Source organism: Sorex fumeus, unplaced genomic scaffold (genome assembly GCF_029834395.1).
Source record: "Sorex fumeus unplaced genomic scaffold, SorFum_2.1 ptg000043l, whole genome shotgun sequence".
Taxonomy (NCBI): Eukaryota; Metazoa; Chordata; class Mammalia; order Eulipotyphla; family Soricidae; genus Sorex; species Sorex fumeus.
Genome location: NW_026606100.1, coordinates 32788758 through 32806292, shown reverse-complemented (window position 1 = coordinate 32806292; position 17535 = coordinate 32788758). Strand labels below are relative to the sequence as shown.

Below are 17535 nucleotides of genomic sequence, written 5' to 3'. Positions count from 1 at the left end.
ATACTTTCCATATTGTACCACTTGTATGTAAATTTCATGACTTCATCTTTTCTAGGAGCTACATAGTACTCCATTGTGTAGATGTACCAGAGTTTCTTTAACCAGTCATCTGTTCTTGGGCACTCAGGTTTCTTCCAGTTTCTGGCTATTGTAAAGAGTGCTGCAATGAACAAACAAGTGCAGATGTCACTTCGACTACACATTTTTGCCTCTCTGGGGTATATTCCCAGGAGTGGTATCGCTGGGTCAAATGGGAGCTCAATTTCTAATTTTTTGAGAAACGTCCATACTGTTTTCCAAAAGGGCTGAACTAGTCGACAATCCCACCAACAGTGAAGGAGTGTCCCTTTCTCGCCACATCCGTGCCATCATCGGTTGCTTTTGTTCTTTTGAATGTGGGCCAGTCTCTGAGGTGTGAGATGGTATCTCATTGTGGTTTTGATCTGCATCTCCCTGATGATTAATGATGTAGAGCATTTTCTCATGTGCTTTTTTGCCACTCGGATTTCTTCTTTGAGAAAGTTTCTGTTCATTTCATTGCCCCATTTTTGGATGGGGTTGGATGTTTTCTTCTTGTGGAGTTCCACCAGTATTTTGTATATCCTTGTTATCAACCCCTTGTCAGATGTGTATTCGGTGAATATCCTTTCCCATTCTGTAGACTGTCTTTGTATTTTGGTCACTGTTTCTTTGGAGGTGCAGAAGCTTCTTAGTTTAAGATAGTCCCATTTATCTATCTCTGTTTTTACTTGCTTGGCCAGTGGTGTGGCATCTTTGAAAGTACCATTAGCCTCAGTGTCATGGAGGGTTTTGCCAACTTTGTCTTCAATGTACCTTATGGTGTCTGGTCTGATGTTGAGGTCTTTAATCCATTTTCATCTTACTTTTGTACATGGTGTTAGGCAGAGTTCTGAGCCCATTTTTTTGCATGTAGCCGTCCAGTGATGCCAGCACAATTTGTTAAAGAGGCTTTCCTTACTCCACTTCACATTTCTTGCACCTTTATCAAAGATTAGATGATCATATGATTGAGGGGAGATGTCAGTGTATTCAACCCTGTTCCATTGGTCTGCAGTTCTGCTTTTGTTCCAGTACCACGCTGTTTTAATTATTACTGCTTTGTAGTAGAGTTTGAAGTTAGGGAGGTTGATTCCTCCCATTTTCTTTTTCCCAAGAATTGCTTTAGCTATTCGTGGGGGCTTATTGTTCCATATAAATTTCAGGAGTGTTTGCTCCATTTCTTTGAAGAATGTCATGGGTATCCTTATAGGGATTGCATTGAATTTATACAATGCTTTCGGTAGTATTGCCATTTTGACAATGTTAAGTCTCCCGACCCATGAGCAGGGGATATCTTTCCATTTCCTCATGTCCTCTTTTATTTCCTGAAGTAGCGTTTTGTAGTTTTCTTTGTACAGATCCTTTACTTCCTTAGTTAAGCTGATTCCTAGGTACTTGATTTTCTGGGGCACAATTGTGAACGGGATTTTTTTTTATGTTGCTTTCTTCTCTCTCACTGTTTGCGTATAGGAAAGCCATGGACTTTTGTGTATTGATTTTATAGCCTGCAACTTTACTATACGAGTCTATTGTTTCTAGCAGTTTTTTGGTGGAGGTAAATGGGTTCTCTAAGTATAGTAACATATCATCTGCGAATAGTGAGAGCTTGATTTCTTCCTTTCCTACCTGAATGCCCTTAATATCTTTTTCTTGCCTAATCGCTATTGCAAGTACTTCCAGTACTATATTGAACAGCAGTGGAGAGAGTGGGCATCCTTGTCTCATCCCTGATCTTAGAGGGAAGGCTCTCAGTTTTTCCCCATTGAGGATGATGCTTGCTGTAGGCTTGTGGTAGATGGCTTTAACTGTGTTGAGGAAAGTCCCCTCTATACCCACTTTGGCTAGGGTTTTCATCATAAAGGGGTGCTGGACCTTGTCAAATGCTTTCTCTGCATCTATTGATATGATCATATGCTTTTTATCTTTTCTTTTGTTGATATGGTGGATTATGTTGATTGATTTCCGAATGTTGAACCATCCTTGCATCCCTGGGATGAATCCTACTTGGTCATGGTGTATGATCTTTTTGATGAGTAGTTGGATTCTATTTGCTAGTAATTTGTTGAGGATCTTTGCATCTGTGTTCATCAGGGATATCGGCCTGTAATTCTCTTTCTTTGTGGTATCTCTGTCTGCTTTTGATATCAGTGTGATATTCGCTTCGTAGAAACTATTCGGAAGTGTTTTTGATATTTCAATTTCGTGGAAAAGCTTAAAGAGGATTGGGAGTAAGTCTTCTTTAAAGATTTGGAAGAATTCACTAGTGAATCCATCCGGGCCAGGGCTTTTGTGCTTGGGGAGAGGTTTTATTACCATTTCAATTTCCTTGATGGTGATAGGTCTGTTCAGGTATTCCAGGTCTTCTTGGTTCAGCCTTGGGAGTCTGTAGGAGTCTAGGAATTTATCCATTTCCTCGAGGTTTTGATGTTCCGTGGCATAAAGCTTCTCGAAGTACTCCCTGAGGATCCTTTGAATTTCTGTAGTTTCTGTTGTGATGACCCCCTTTTCATTTCTGATTCGGTTTATTAGGGTTTTCTCTCTCCCCTTCTTTGTGAGTTTTGCTAGAGGCTTATCGATCTTGTTAATTTTCTCAAAGAACCAGCTCTTGGTTTCATTGATCTTTCGGATTATTTTTTGGGTTTCCATCTCGTTAATCTCTGCTCTGAGTTTTATTATTTCCTTCCTCCTGTTCGGGTTGTGCTCCTTTTGTTGGTCCTTCTCCAAGCTCTTAAGCTGTGAGGTTAGTTTATTTATGTGGGCTCTCTCCTCCTTTCTGAGGAATGCTTGTAGAGCTATAAACTTTCCTCTTAAGACAGCTTTTGCTGTGTCCCATAAGTTTTGGTAACTCGTGTCCTCATTTTCATTCGTTTCTAGGAATCTTTTGATTTCCTCTTTGATTTCCACTCTAAGCCACTCGTTGTTCAATAGCGCACTGTTTAATTTCCAGGTATTTGATTTAGTTTTCTGTTTTTGTGTGTGATTTACTTCTAATTTAAGTGCATTGTGGTCTGAGAAGATTGTTGATACAATCTCTATCTTCTTAATTTTATGGAGATATGTTTTGTTGCTCAGCATGTGGTCTATCTTGGAGAATGTTCCATGTACACTTGAGAAGAATGTGTATTCAGCCTTTTGAGGATGAAGTGTCCTGTATATATCTACTAAGTCCCTTTCTTCCATTGTTTCCCTCAGATTAAGTATGTCCTTGCTAAGTTTGAGTCTGGTTGATCTATCCAGAGGTGACAAAGCGGTGTTGAAGTCTCCCACTAGTATTGTGTTGCTATTGATGTCTTTTTCCAAATCTATGAGTAGTTGTTTTAAGTACTTTGCTGGTCTCTCATTAGGTGCATATACATTTATTACTGTAAGTTCTTCCTGTTGTACAGATCCTTTGATCACTAAGAAATGGCCTTCACTGTCTCTTATGACCTTCTTCACTCTGAAATCGATGTGGTCTGATATTAAGGTGGCTACCCCAGCTTTTTTATGGGAGCTGTTTGCCTGTAGGATTGTTTTCCAGCCTTTGACTCTGAGTCTGTGTTTGCTTTGACTATTAAGGTGTGTTTCTTGCAGGCAGCAGAATGTTGGGTTCAATTTTCTAATCCATCTAGCCACTCTGTGTCTTTTAATTGGTGCGTTCAGCCCATTGACATTGAGAGAGATTACTGTTATGGGATTTTGTCCCATTGTTCTGTTGAAATTAGGTGTATTTGAGGGGCCTGTCCTGTCTTAAAGTAGCCCATTTAGTTGTACTTGTAACCATGGTCTTGAGTCTATGAAGTTCCTGAGCTGTTGTTTGTCTGTGAAACTGTGTGTTGTTCCTTCTATTATGAATGAGAGTCTCGCTGGGTAAAGTATTTTTGGAGAGGCATTTATTTCATTGAGTTTTCTCACTATGTCCCACCACTGTTTTCGGGTCCTGAGGGTTTCATCAGAAAAATCAGCTGTGAATTTTAAGGATGCTCCTTTGTAAGAGATTTCTTTCTTCGATCTTGCTGCTTTCAGAATTTTGTCTCTGTCTAAAGTTTTGGTCATTTTTATCAGGATGTGTCTTGGGGTATTTTTGTTTGGATTTCTTCTAGCTGGTACCCTTCGGGCCTCCTGAATGTGGTCACAAATTTTCTTCAGCTCTGGAAATGTTGTAGCAATGATGTCTTTGACAGTTTCTTCTTCATCAGGGTTTTCTTCCTGTCCCTCTGGGACTCCAATAATTCTTATGTTACCCCTCTTGGCTTCATCACGATCTTCTCTTGCCATCTGTTCCCGAACTGTGAGTCTCTTTTCCATTTTCTGCTCTTTTCTGGCGAGTCTCTGAACTTCATCTTCAAGCTCACTGATTCTGTTCTCAGCAGCTGTTACTCTGCTTCTGAGGCCTTCCACTGAGATTTTCAATTCGCCTACCAGGGTTTTCAGTCCGACATTTCCGATTGCATTTTTCTCATTTCTGCCTTCAAATCCTCTTGTCTTTTATTGGAATTGCTTTCCATTGTTTCTTTTAGTTCCCTAAGCATCCTAACTAGCTCCCTTCTGAATTCCTTGTCAGAGAGGTTGTCTAATACTACAATACTGTTGGTGTCTTCTGGGCTTGCCTCTTCAATAAGAAAGTTTGGTGGGCTTTTGCATTGCTTTACCATTGTGACCAGTGTGCTTTAGTCCTTCACCTTCACTGTTACTATTCTGGGTGAGTGAGGAGAGAGTTCCCGGATCCCTTCAGCTTTGTTGCCGCGGGATCTGATGTTGCCTCAGTTCCCGTCCTGCGCAGGTCAAGGGTGAAAACCGGCAATTCTAGGGGATCAAGCTAGCTGCGCATTCCCTGGGGGAGTCTCAAGCCGTGGGGCAGGCTGTACCTGGTTGAATGAGGAGAGGCTGCCAGGAGCCGTTCAGTTTTGTTGCCAAAGAATGGGCCTCGGTTCCGTCCAGCACAGATTATACTATTCTCTCTTATAGTGGGAAGGGATTATGGATAAGTTTTTGTCCATGGTAGGCACCCTTCTACGTTTCTGAGTTTGACGTTCTTCTCAGTCAGGCGTTATTCTTTGTTTTATAACAGACATTGAGTGAAACTTTTGGAGGAGGTGCTATTTGGAAATGAACTTATACAGCTGTTTTCAAACAGGTCTTTGTTGGAACTTGAGTAGGCGAGTGGGTTGTTGTTGGATTGCAGTAGAAGAGGTGGGAAATGTTTGGTTGGTATTAGGCAGCAAGTTGTGGGATGGGAGTCCTGAGTGCTTGATGTGAGTGATATAACTGCGGCCGCGTTAGCTGCTGCCCGCCAAGGAGAAGGCCACGCCCACTTTAAGAGGCCACGCCTCTTTCCTGGTGGCCACGCCTGGAGTCTGTCCCAGGCGACACCCACCCAGGATCCTGGAATGGAGGAAGGGTGGTCTACAGTCTCCCCACTGGGCTTCAGGCGGGAATCTGAGGCGCGGCTGGGGGGGTAGGAGCACTTCCCGGCTGGACGCCCCAGACCCACCTGGAGGGGAGGAGCCGAGGGACTGGTTTTCAGTCCCTCGGGAGCTCCATGTTTTAATTCTACTTGGTTTTTCGTTTTTTCTGTGCTCAGGTTCGAGTCAGGACCTCACGCACATGCAGCATAGGTGCTCTATGGCCGATAATTTTTGGTTTGATTTGGTTTAGATGCCACACCTGGTGGCGGTTCTCAGGGCTACCTGTGGTGCAGTGCTTGGAGTCACTGTCAGGAGCAGTGCCGGCCTCTAACACAGAGCAGTCTTCCCAGACCCAGGACCATTTTTCAGATGAGAAAACTGAGGCCTCCGGATGTTGAGTTTCCTGAGGTCTTGGAAGAACTGGAATCAGGGGCTGGAGCAATGACAGCAGCTAAGGCAAGAGGCCGACTTGGGTTCATTCCCCGCCATGTCACATGGTCTCTGGAGTCCCACCGGGAGTGACCCCTGGGCACAAAGCCAGGAGTATGTCTCAACAGCTCTGGGTGTGCTCCCCACCCCCAAATAAATAAATAAATAAATATATATATAAATAAGAGTTGGAACAGGAGCTCTGGCTTGGCCACTACTTGGCCCTCCAGGTTGTTCTGTGCTTGCGCTCATTCTCAGGGCTCTGGTTGGATCCCTGCAGCTTCACCCCAGCTCTGAGGGAGCCCCAGCAAGCTGTGCCCTGGGTTCCTCTTGAAAATGAAAGGACTGATTCGGGCCTCTTGCTGCCACTGCATATGAAGTTATCTGCTTCCTGACCTCAGCACTTTCTGCTTCCCCTCCTCCCCCACCCCCATCCATCTGTCTGGGTTTTGGGCCACACCCAATGGTGCTCAGGACTTCCTCTTAGCTCTGTGCTCAGGATCACTCCTGCTCCTGCTAGGCTAGGGGGACCTTATGGGGTGCCACGAATTGAGCCCCGGTGTGAAGCATGCAAGGCAAATGCCCTTCCTGCTATCCTGTCTCTGCAGCCTCTTTCCACTTTCAAAGTGCCCCACTTCCTTCAGCCAAGGACCACCAAGGCAGAGGGCCAGTTCTGTGCCCTGACACCTGAGAGCTCCTCAGCCCTGCCTGTCCCGCCCCCCAGGCCATCCCCCACCCCAAAGCCTGAGACCAGCCTCTGTGTCCAAGGCTGCCTCTTCCCCAGGGCATACCCAGGGAGTCCTGCTCAGAGGTTAGCACCCTTGTGGGGGTTTCCCTGGGCATGAGGGATGGATCAGAGCTGGGAATCAGCAGGGGGTGGGCTCAGGGGATTCCAGAAAAGCTGCTGCTCGAGAACCTTTGGGCCACAGGCCAGGCCAGAACCACAGTACATCAGGGATAGCACTTGCTTTGTATGGATGACCCCAGTTCTATTCCTGGCATCCCATATGGTCCCCTGACCCCTGCCAGAAGTGAGCCCTGAGCACTGCTGTGTTCTGCACACACACACCCCAACACCATCACAAAAAAAAAAGCACGCACACACACACACAAAATATCTCTGGACCCATTTATGAGTACGGGATATGGGATATGGTTCAGGGACAAGAGTCCTGGGAACATCAGTGTTGAACTCTGCTGGGAAACCAGCATTCAGCCTCTGCGGTTCAGACAGGAAGGACTGGGGCAGATCTGGGCTCCATCCCTCCTTCCCCTCCCTGATGAATGACTCACCACAGGTAATCACATAGGAAATCAAACACCATACCACACACCACATGTACACACATATCACACACACGTACCACATGGACACACATACCACATACACTACATGGACACACATACTACACACATACAACATATATCAAATGAACACACATAAACACATGTACACACATGCCATACACATGCAACACATACTAGAGTTACATAAAAACATACCCATGTACATGCAATAACCACATACATTTACATACCATATATACACACATAAATACATGTATACAGACATATCACACACATACACAAACAACACACACCACATGTATATACTCAGACACCTACCACACACACGACACAAATCACATAAACACACGCATATATACCATAAACCACACATACCACACACAACACCACATATCCACATTCACATGACTATCACTCTCACAAGGAAATCTCACACATACATACCACCACCACATACTCATATACACACACATACACCACTCACAGCCACTCTATACAGAAGTCTCCATACAGACTCATGCACACGCGCGCTCTTGTGCGCGCGCGCACACACACACACACACACACACACACACACACACACACTCCTGCATACACATCCATCCAGCAATTGCCCCCATCAGCACTGTGCAGGCTGGGGTCACCCCAGGTTCTGGTTCCTGGGGCTCAGGCTCCTCCATATTGGCCATCTCTGCTCTGCTGGGCTTAGTCTGCCAGATATTCCTGGCAGTGCGGCCTCCTCCACCCCATCTATCCTGCTTGCAATCAGGACATGCAAATGTTCCATGAGTCCCTAGGGTGGGGCAAGATTTCAGCTAAGAGTTGATAGGAATTGGGCGGTGAGGGACCAGGGAGGCTTGGAGAGGTCTGAGGTCTTCACAGATAAGCGCCCGGTCCTGGGCATGGAGGAAGCTCCGTGACCCATTCATTCAAGCTGCAAGGAAGCGCAAGGGCAGGGAACGGTCACGAACGCTGACAAGCGCCCTTGAATCCTCACGCTGAGCACTTAGGTGGCACTTCCGGCACAAAAGATCCCATGCCAGGGAGCAGGCAGGAGTTGATTCAAGATGAGGCTTGGTTTCAGGGAGCCCACTGCCTCATAGAGGGATGGAGACGGGTTTGGGAAGACTTAGAACCCAGAGCAAAAGGAGGCAGCGAGAGAACTGAGGCCAGCCATGAGCCCCAGAGGTTTAGCACAGGGGCTGGTGATTAGGAGACCCCAGACCCACCTGGCATTGCATGGTCCCCCGAGCACCGCCAGGAGGAACACCAGAGCAGAAACAGGACTAGTCCCCAAGCATTATCAGTGTGGCCCCCAAATCAGGGAAAAAAATTCTTTGTTCTGGGGACTCAGGGGAGGGTTGATTTGAATCTTAGAAAGAAAAAAATGGAGAGAGGGTTTTTGTTTGTTTTTAATAGTGTTTTAAGTTTTGTTTTGGACCACTCTTAGCAGTGTTCAGGACCTGCTCCCAGCTCAGTGCTCGGGGCTTGTTCCCAGGGGTGTCAGATCACAGCTGGGGCTCCTCTGAGGTGTCTCCCCTTGAGTAATCTCCCTGCCCCAGTCTTTTCTTTACATTTCCCCAGCCCTGCACCCAGGTCTATTCTGGTTGGGGATGTTGGGCTTGGGGATTTTGGGGGGTCTTTCTGTTTGTTTATTTGTTTGTTTGTTTGGGTGGTGGGGAGGATTTGGGTGTTGGGCCATACCCAGCTATACTCAGGGGTTATTCCTGGCTTTTCACTCAGGAATTACTCCTGGAAGTGCTCGGAGGGACCATATGGGATGTTGGGGATCGAACCCAGGTTGGCCGTGTGCAAGGCAAGCGCCCTCCCCACTGGACAATCTCTCCAAGTTGAGGGTGTTTTTGCAATGCCTGGGAACCCTCCACTTGGCCGTGGTCTTGCACCCTGTTCACCAGAGGTGTGAGAACAGGAGCTCCCTGAGGTTTGCACACCTGGTGGTGGCCGCACACTCCAGTGACAGAGCCGGAAGGCGCTTGTCTGCACTGTGCTGAGACAGCCCCCGTAGCTGTGTCAACAGGAAGCCCACAGAGTAGAGCAGCCGTCTCTGGGGTCAGTGTCGGGGCCTGAACTCAAGGCCTCATACTCCCAAGTCCTCCCACTGAGCTCATCCCTGGTCCGGGACAGAGTTTGGACAAGTGGAGAGAGAGGAAGGGGAAGGAGACAGGGCCACTGAGCCACAGTCATGGAGGGAACAGGCCGCAGAGGGGCAGACGGATTTCCAAATGCACCCGGAGGATTGCTGGCCTGCCTGGAGGGAGCCCTCACTGCCCCTCACAGCCCAGCGGGGAGCCAGGTCGGAGAGGAAGGTACAGTCCCATCTGACACCAGTGAAGGGTCCTGCCCCAGGGCTGAGGTGCCACTCCAGGGCCCATGGAAAGACCACTGAGCTCTGTGACAGCAGACCCTGTGCCCTGGACACCCCTCAAAGGCATCCCACCCTCTGCAGACCCCAGAGGACATGCTTTCAGAACTCCAGGTCTCTCGGCCACCCTCCCTCCGTCCACCTCTACTGCCCAACCCAGGAGGGGAACCAGGTCACTGCACTTGGGACTGAGGCACATCAGTGACCCTGGCGGCCCTGCCGACAGAGGTGCCCCATCCTCGGCAGAGTCTAGGTGCTGAGACAGAAGTGAGGGTCTCCCAGTTATGAGGAAGTGGCTCCAGGAAGCACCAGGAGAGAATGGATTTGGTGGGGGGGGAGTGAGAGAGACAAAGGGGGAGACATGCTCGGGAACCCCGAGTGTCATCCAGAGCCAAGAGAGCTTGTTCCTACTCTCCGCATTTGCTCTCCCCACACGCATGTGCCCCTGGCCGTGGAGGTTCGAGCTGACCCGACGGTGGGCACCAAGGCCCCAGGGGTGGGCAGAGAAAGAGCAGGGAACGCTGCGAGAGAGGGGGTGGGCTTCTGAGCCAGACTCAGTCCTGGTCCCACTAAGCCTGCAGCAGAGGCTGGAGTGGTACGGGGTGTGGGGAATATTGGGGGCATTGCTGCTCAGTGCCCCAGTAATCAGGCCCTCCCCCCCCCCCCCGGGTGTCCAGGGAACAGAGGGCAGCTGCCAGATCCTACTAAGGCAAATGTTTATGCAGCCTGGAAGCCCATCTTGCTGATGACCGCTGCCTCTGCCAACACGTGGATCTTTGGGTGCGCCCAGAGCTGCAGGTGGGCCGCCCACCCAGGCTCACCCAGGCAAATAGGGCATTTCCCTGCGGGTCTGGCCGCTCCCCGGGGGCCCCCTTTGCATACTGCTTTTCCTGGCTTGCTTGGTTTCTGGGAATCAAGGGGCCCCCCAGCATCCGAGTGACTGTGTGGCTCCCTGTTTTCTGCCCACATGCAGAAGGGCCTTGGAGATGCTGGAGAGGACAGAATCAGGCAGGCCAAGACCCCCGGGAGAAGGGAGAAGGGGACCCCGAATCCTCCTGATCTCCAGAACCAGAACTCACGACTCTTACCTGCAACAGAAGCTCTATGCTTTTATGACTTGATTAAGGCCCTGGCAGTGGGGAGTCACTCCTGGCTGCTCCCGGGGGAACCCCAGGAATCCCAACCATCCTAAAGAGAACCTTGGAGATTCTGGAGAGCTCGTACGGGGACTAAGGCACTTATTTGCCTTGCATGCATGCAACTGACCTGTTTGGTTCCCAGCACCAGACCTGGTGCCCTAAGCACTGTCAGGGGTCACTCCTGAGCACAGAGCCGGGAATAGCCCCCAGAGCACTACCGAGTATGATTTCCCCCAAAAAACATACTAAGACAGGTAGGAGGCCAGACTCAGAGCTATGGCGCTGGAGCAGAGGCTGGAGCAGAGCAGTGCCTGGGGCCAGAGGCAGGGGATCCTCTGGAAGCTGGCCAGGGCACATGGGTACCCTGCTCAGGTCCTAAAGGTCAACCTCCCTAACTCCCATATATTCAGCCTCCCATGAGAACATCCCCACAGAACTATGAGGAGGACGTTCTGGGGGTGAAGAAATGTTCTTCAACTATTCAGTGTGAAACCAAGTCGGTGAGACATTTGAAACTTTTTTTCTTTGCTTTTTGAGTCACACCCAGCAATGCACAGGGATTACTCCTGGCTCTACATTTAGGAGTTACCCCTGGTGGTGCTCAGGGGACCATATGGGATGCTGGGAATCAAACCCAGGTCAGCCTAGTGCAAGGCAAACGCCCTACTCGCTGTGCTATTGCTCCAGCCCCTGAAACTAATTTTTACCACTGATTCAAGATTTAAAACTGCCTGAAGAATTGGACTGGAGTGATAGTACAGTGAGTAGGACACTTGCCTGCCACATGGCAGAACTGGCATCCCTTCCATAAGGGATAAGCACTGCCAGGAAGGATTCCTAAGTGCAGAGCCAGGAGAAAGCCCTGAGCATTGCTGGGTGTGCGCCCCCTCACCACAAAGGAAGGAAGGAAGGAAGGAAGGAAGGAAGGAAGGAAGGAAGGAAGGAAAGAAAACAACAGCACGAAAGTTAATGGGCAAGTTGTGATGGGCTCAGACGCAGAACTCAGGGCTCACTGGTATGAGGCTTGGAGTTCACACCCCAGCACCACACACGCACCACACACACACACACACACACACACACTCTCTCTCTCTCTCTCTCTCACACACACACACACACACACACACACGATTCTAGGGCTCACCGTTTTCATTCAATAACTGTAATAAAGTCCTCATGAATCTCAGAATAATACAATTCAACCCCTTCTATCATTTTACTTTATTGATTTGTGGGGGGGGGGGGGCGGGGATAGTGACTGGGGCAGTGCTCAGAGCTATTTCTAGCTGCTCAGGAATGCTTCCTGGTAGAGTGCTTAGGGAACCATGCTTGGTGACAGTGATTGACCCTGGGTCAGCCAGATGCAAAGCAAGTGTCTAATCCCTGTACCATCTCCCTGTCCCTGTTGCTGTTATTGACAAATCATGTTGACGCTAGAAATCGCAGCAAACGTCTGAGGCCAGTGCTGGTGCCCCTTAGCCCATGTGGGTGTCTCTGAGCACTGCCCCTTCCCTGAGTGCCAGCCTCTCCCCGTGGTTTAGTCCCGTGTCAGGTGCATGGCGCTGCCACAGATGTCCAGGGCGGCCATCTCTGTGGTGGGACACTTCTCCCACTCTCCTGGGGAGCCCCCAACAAAGTCCTCCAGCAGTCACCAGCCTTAGGACCCCTGGAGCCTTTAGCCTGTTGCAGGCCAAGGGGGACAACTGTCCTCCCAGCTCCGCGCTGAGCTTTCCACCCAGACCAGGACAGGGGAGAAAGAGCAGAACCGCTCCCTGCCCTGCCCTCAAGCCCAGCTGCCACCTAGCCAGGTCCAAACCCGTTTCTCTACCTCCCACCTTGTGTGTCTCTCCCCAAGTCCGTCCACCCATCTCAGCACTGTCCACAGGGTCATACCCCGTCAGGGCTGGCACTGGCCCTACATGGGGTGCCCAGCCCCTCACTGTTTTCTCAGCAGCACAGACTTGACCCTCAAGGTGGGCACGTGCCCGCCAAACATGCTGCACCGCACACAGCCCCACGAGGGAAGCTCCCTCCAGGACCTCGTCTGCAATCTCACCCAGGATCTCATCTGGGATCTCGTCTCGGATCTTGCCTGGGATCTTGTCCAGGACGGCCCAGAGACGCAGATCTGACCTGCTTTTCAGGCATGCTGTCCCTTTAACCCCAACCCCGCAGCCCTTTCACTCTTCCCTCTTTCATCTGCCCATCACCCCTGCCCGCGTTCCGGTCTGCGTCTGTAGAGATGCCAGAAGCCCAGGGTCCAGGTGTGGAACCCACAGCCCCACCGCCTTAGCTTTTGGTCTGGGGCCATCGAGGCGAGAGTGGAGCCAGCAGGGGCTGTGTGGGCGCTGGGCAGAGAGGCTCCTCCCAGGTTCGAAATCTCTGACTCCAGAGCCTGGGCTTTTCCTCTATGCATGTCTCATTCTTAGTCTAACTCCACGTCGATCCTTACTGTGCTCAGGGCCACCACCACCATTATTGCCTTCCCCATGTCTCCATCTCCACCACCACCATCCCTTCCACAAAGAGGACCATTCCCACCACCTCCAGCTCCATCCCCACCTCCAGCACCTTCTTCATCACCATCACCATCCTCACCTCCATCTCCATCCTCACCTCCATCTCCATCTCCATCCCCACCTCCATCTCCATCCCCATCACCACCAGTTCCATCCCCAACAGCAACACACCATCCCACCACCTCCACCAGCCCCACCATCACCTCCATCCTCACCCCCACTGCCAGCACCATCTTCCCACCATCAGTCCCCCGCCCCCCCCCACCACCATTATCACTCCCAGTCCAGCCACCCTCACAACCAGCACCCCACCAGCACACCGAGACTGTGTGACCTGGCAGGAGCCCCTGAGACCCACAGACAGCAGAGCAGGCTGCTTCCCTAGCTCCCGTTGGGGCTGTGCCAGCCTCTCCTTCCACACACGCCCGCCAACCCCCCTGAATTGCTCCCCACCAGGCGTGGCCCGAGGCTTCCTGGCCGGAGGCAGCTGCAGAGGGAGAGAAAGCAGCCAGAGGCTGGGACAGGGAGGGCCACGCCCTGGGCACCCCCACGCCACCCTCCCGCCAGAATCTCACAGACGCTCCCGCCCCGGCCCCAAGCCACCCGTCTCCGCCATGCGGTGGATGCCCAGGGGACTGCTCGCAGGGCCAGCGCCGAGGTGGGTGGCAGGGGACCACTATGGACAAGTTCCGGATGATCTTCCAGTTCCTGCAGTCCAACCAGGAGTCCTTCATGAACGGCATCTGCGGCATCCTGGCCCTGGCCAGCGCCCAGATATACAATGCCTTTGACTTCAACTGCCCCTGCCTGCCGGGCTACAATGCGGCCTACAGCGCGGGCATCCTGCTGGCCCCACCGCTGGTGCTCTTCCTGCTGGGCCTGGTGCTCAACAACAATGTGTCCATGTTGGCCGAGGACTGGAAGCGACCACCGGGTCGTCGCGCCAAAGACCCCGCCATGTTGCGCTACATGTTCTGCTCCATGGCCCAGCGCGCCCTCATTGCGCCCGTCGTCTGGGTGGCCGTCACCCTGCTCGACGGCAAGTGCTTCCTCTGCGGCTTCTGCACCGCGGTGCCCGTGACTGCACTAGGCAATGGCAGCCTGGCCCTCGGCCTGCCTGCACCCGAGCTCGCCCGCCTGCTGGCCCGGGTGCCCTGCCCCGAGATCTACGACGGGGACTGGCTGCTGGCGCGAGAGGTGGCCGTGCGCTACCTACGCTGCATCTCCCAGGTGAGGGGGTGCCGGGGCCTGGGTCCCCCTGAGCTCTGGAGGGGGTCTAAGTCCCTACCCTGCCCAGTGCAGGGAGAGAGCCCCGCGGTCAAGGCTTCTACATGCAGGGACCTGAGTTCAAATTTCAACACCATGTGTTCTCCCCAAAGACTTCTGGGGTGGTGCTGGGAACCCCCAGCCTGAGCAGTATCTCTGGGCCTAGAGCATTAAACTTTCAGGCCCGATTGGGCAAGTACTGCTGAAAAAGGCTCCTGGGGTCCTGAGCATTGCATAGGACCGCCACAGAACATGGACATCTGTCATTTGTACGTCTGTAGAGCCTCCTTGGGCATGGTTTCCCACAGATGGAGCTCTGAGGGGCACAGACTCATTTTCCCAGCCGAGGCTCTGTGGTGTGTGTGTGTGTGTGTGTGTGTGTGTGTGTGTGTGTGTGGTGCTAGGGGTCTCACGCATGCAAGGTAATTTTGTTTTCTTTCTTTCTACCTTCTTTCTTTTTTTATGTGTGTGTGTGTCTTGTTTGTTTGTTTGGGGGGCCACACCTGACAATGCTCAGAGGTTACTCCTCACTCTGCGCTCAGGGATCACTCCTAGAGCTGCTCAGGAGTCCAAATGGGAGGCTGGGGATAGAATCTGGGCTGGCCATGTTCAAGGCAAGCGACCAGCCTGCTGTACTATCTCTCTGGCCCAGGATAACTTCTCTGCACCACCTCGCTGGCCCAGAGTCCAGCTGCTGAGAGCCGGGCTGTCTCCCCTGGGCTTGCGCCCTCCAGGACACATGCCGGGCGGCCTCTGTCCAAGGCAGGCTGTCTGTCCTGGGGCCCAGCCGAGCCCGCAGCACATGCGCACTCTTGAGCCAGGAATTTGCATTCTATCCCCTCCTGGGCCTGGCGGAGAGGCACATGGGTGGCTGGGCTGTTTGGGAACATTTCCCTGGCAAATGCCCCCAGCTGGTGCCTCGCTGCTTGGGGGGTGGGGGTGGGCACTGAGGGCCTGAGGGCCCCTCCAGGGAAGGCCTAGATATTGTGGCACCATCAATGCAAGGGCAAGGGGTCCACCGAGGGGAAATCCAGGCTCAGCCTCCCCAGCCCCCTCCCACATCCTCTCCCTCTGACCCCCCTTCCTCTCAGCCCCTCATGAATGGGAGGACAGGAACCTGGGGGTGTCAGAGGAGGATGTGGGGGACTGGACCTGCCTGCAGGAGCTTGAAGAGCATGTTTGCAATGTGAGAGTCAAAGCCAGACCCCCCTCTCTCTCCTGTGTTGCCTGCACCAGCATCCAGACACCCCACATGAACCCCACAGTCTGAGGGTGCACCCCAAACTCTGCTTTCCTGAGCAGCTAGCACTTCCTCTCTCATGGGGGTCCCCCAGGTCCTCCTGGCATTAGACCCAGAAAGCACCAGTGAACAGTGCCCGGAAGGCTGCCTGGCCCCTCACACATTTCAGTGGGTTGACTTACAAATCCCATCTGAGGGGTGGGAATGACTGTACAATGGATAGAGTGCTTTCCTTGCACAAAATTGACCCAGGCTCGAACATAAAGTAACAAAATAGGAGACTAACACCCAAGAGTGGCCGAGATTAGTACCAAGAGTTTTGCTGCATGGCTTGGAGGCCAGCCACACATTCTAGGGAAAAGGAAGCTCAGATAGAGAAAGGAGCACCAAATAAAGGGTGTTGGGAGGATACTCCCAGGATGGGAGAAGCATGCTGAAAGTAGACTATAGACCAAACATGATTGCCACTCAATGCCTCTTTTACAAACCACAACACCCAAAAGGAGAGAGAGAACAAAAGGGAATGCTCTGCCACAGAGGCAGAGTGGGATTGGGGAGTGGGGGTGGAAGGGATACTGGGATCCGTGGTGGTGGAAAATGGGCACTGGTGGAGGAATGGGTGTTAGATCATTGTATAATTGAAACCCAAGCACAAAAATTTGTAAATCTACAACTGTACCTCATGGTGTTTCACTAATAAAAATTTAAAAAAAACAAACTGACCCAGGCTCAATCCCCAACACCTCACATGGTCCCCAGAGCCTGCCAGGATTGATCCCTGAGGGCAGAAATCAGGAGCAAGCCCTGACCACTGCTGGGTGTGACTCAAAGACAAAAAAACAAATTCTACTTAAGATTAGTTGGTTTCATCTGAACTCCAGAAATTTTCTTTTAATTGAGTTTAATTTAAGTTTTAAATCTTTTTAATGGATCACTGTGAGATACAGTTACAGGAAGTTCACAAACTTCCGTGTGAGTTCTAGAAATTTTCACATATAAATTAGATTCCCGGCTAATAAGAAAATGCGGGTCCATTCAGGCCTGTCAGACAGAGGAGAGGACAAAGCCCGATAGAAGTTTGGGGCCCGCCTAGTCCTCTGGGCCCACAGGGCCACATCTGCACATACCAGGGGTGGGGAGTAGCCCCGAGCCATGCCTGCTGGCTGTCCCCCTCCCGCAGGCCCTGGGCTGGTCCTTCGTGCTGCTGACCACGCTGCTGGTCTTCGCGGTGCGCTCCATGCGGCCCTGCTTCACCCAGGCGGCCTTCCTCAAGAGCAAGTACTGGTCCCACTACATCGACATCGAGCGAAAGCTCTTCGATGAGACGTGCACGGAGCACGCCAAGGCCTTCGCCAATGGAGTCAGGGGTGTTAGGGGGGCTTTGATGGAACCCCCATGAGTGGTCTGAATGTGCCCCCTATTCATAATTTAGCTCTGACCACCCCTAACGGTGCTCAGCTGTTATGAGGGCAGGACCTGCACCTCTCGAGGCCATGGAAAGAGCCTGCAGCCTCTTCAAGGCCATGACCCACGACTTGGAGCTGGGTCACTCCCACGGGGCGCTGGCCCCCGCCAGCCCAACAGCGGTGGCGGCCCAGCCAGCCCCGACGGGGCCAAGGAGGAGAGGGAGAAGCTACGGGGCATCACGGACCAGGGCGCCGTCAACAGGCTGCTCACCAGCTGGCACAAATGCAAACCACCGCTGAGCCTGGGCCAGGACGAGCCACTGATGGGCAACGCCTAGGTTGCAGGCGGCCCCCGGGCTCCCCGCAGGGAGGTGGCCACCTACATCAGCAAGGTGTGA

At 51.8% G+C, this 17535-nt stretch overlaps 1 pseudogene; it reads left to right on the top strand.

The window, feature by feature from the left end:
- Positions 1-13903: 13903 nt before the first annotated feature.
- On the top strand, positions 13904-17535 carry LOC130029932 (calcium homeostasis modulator protein 1-like; annotated as a pseudogene).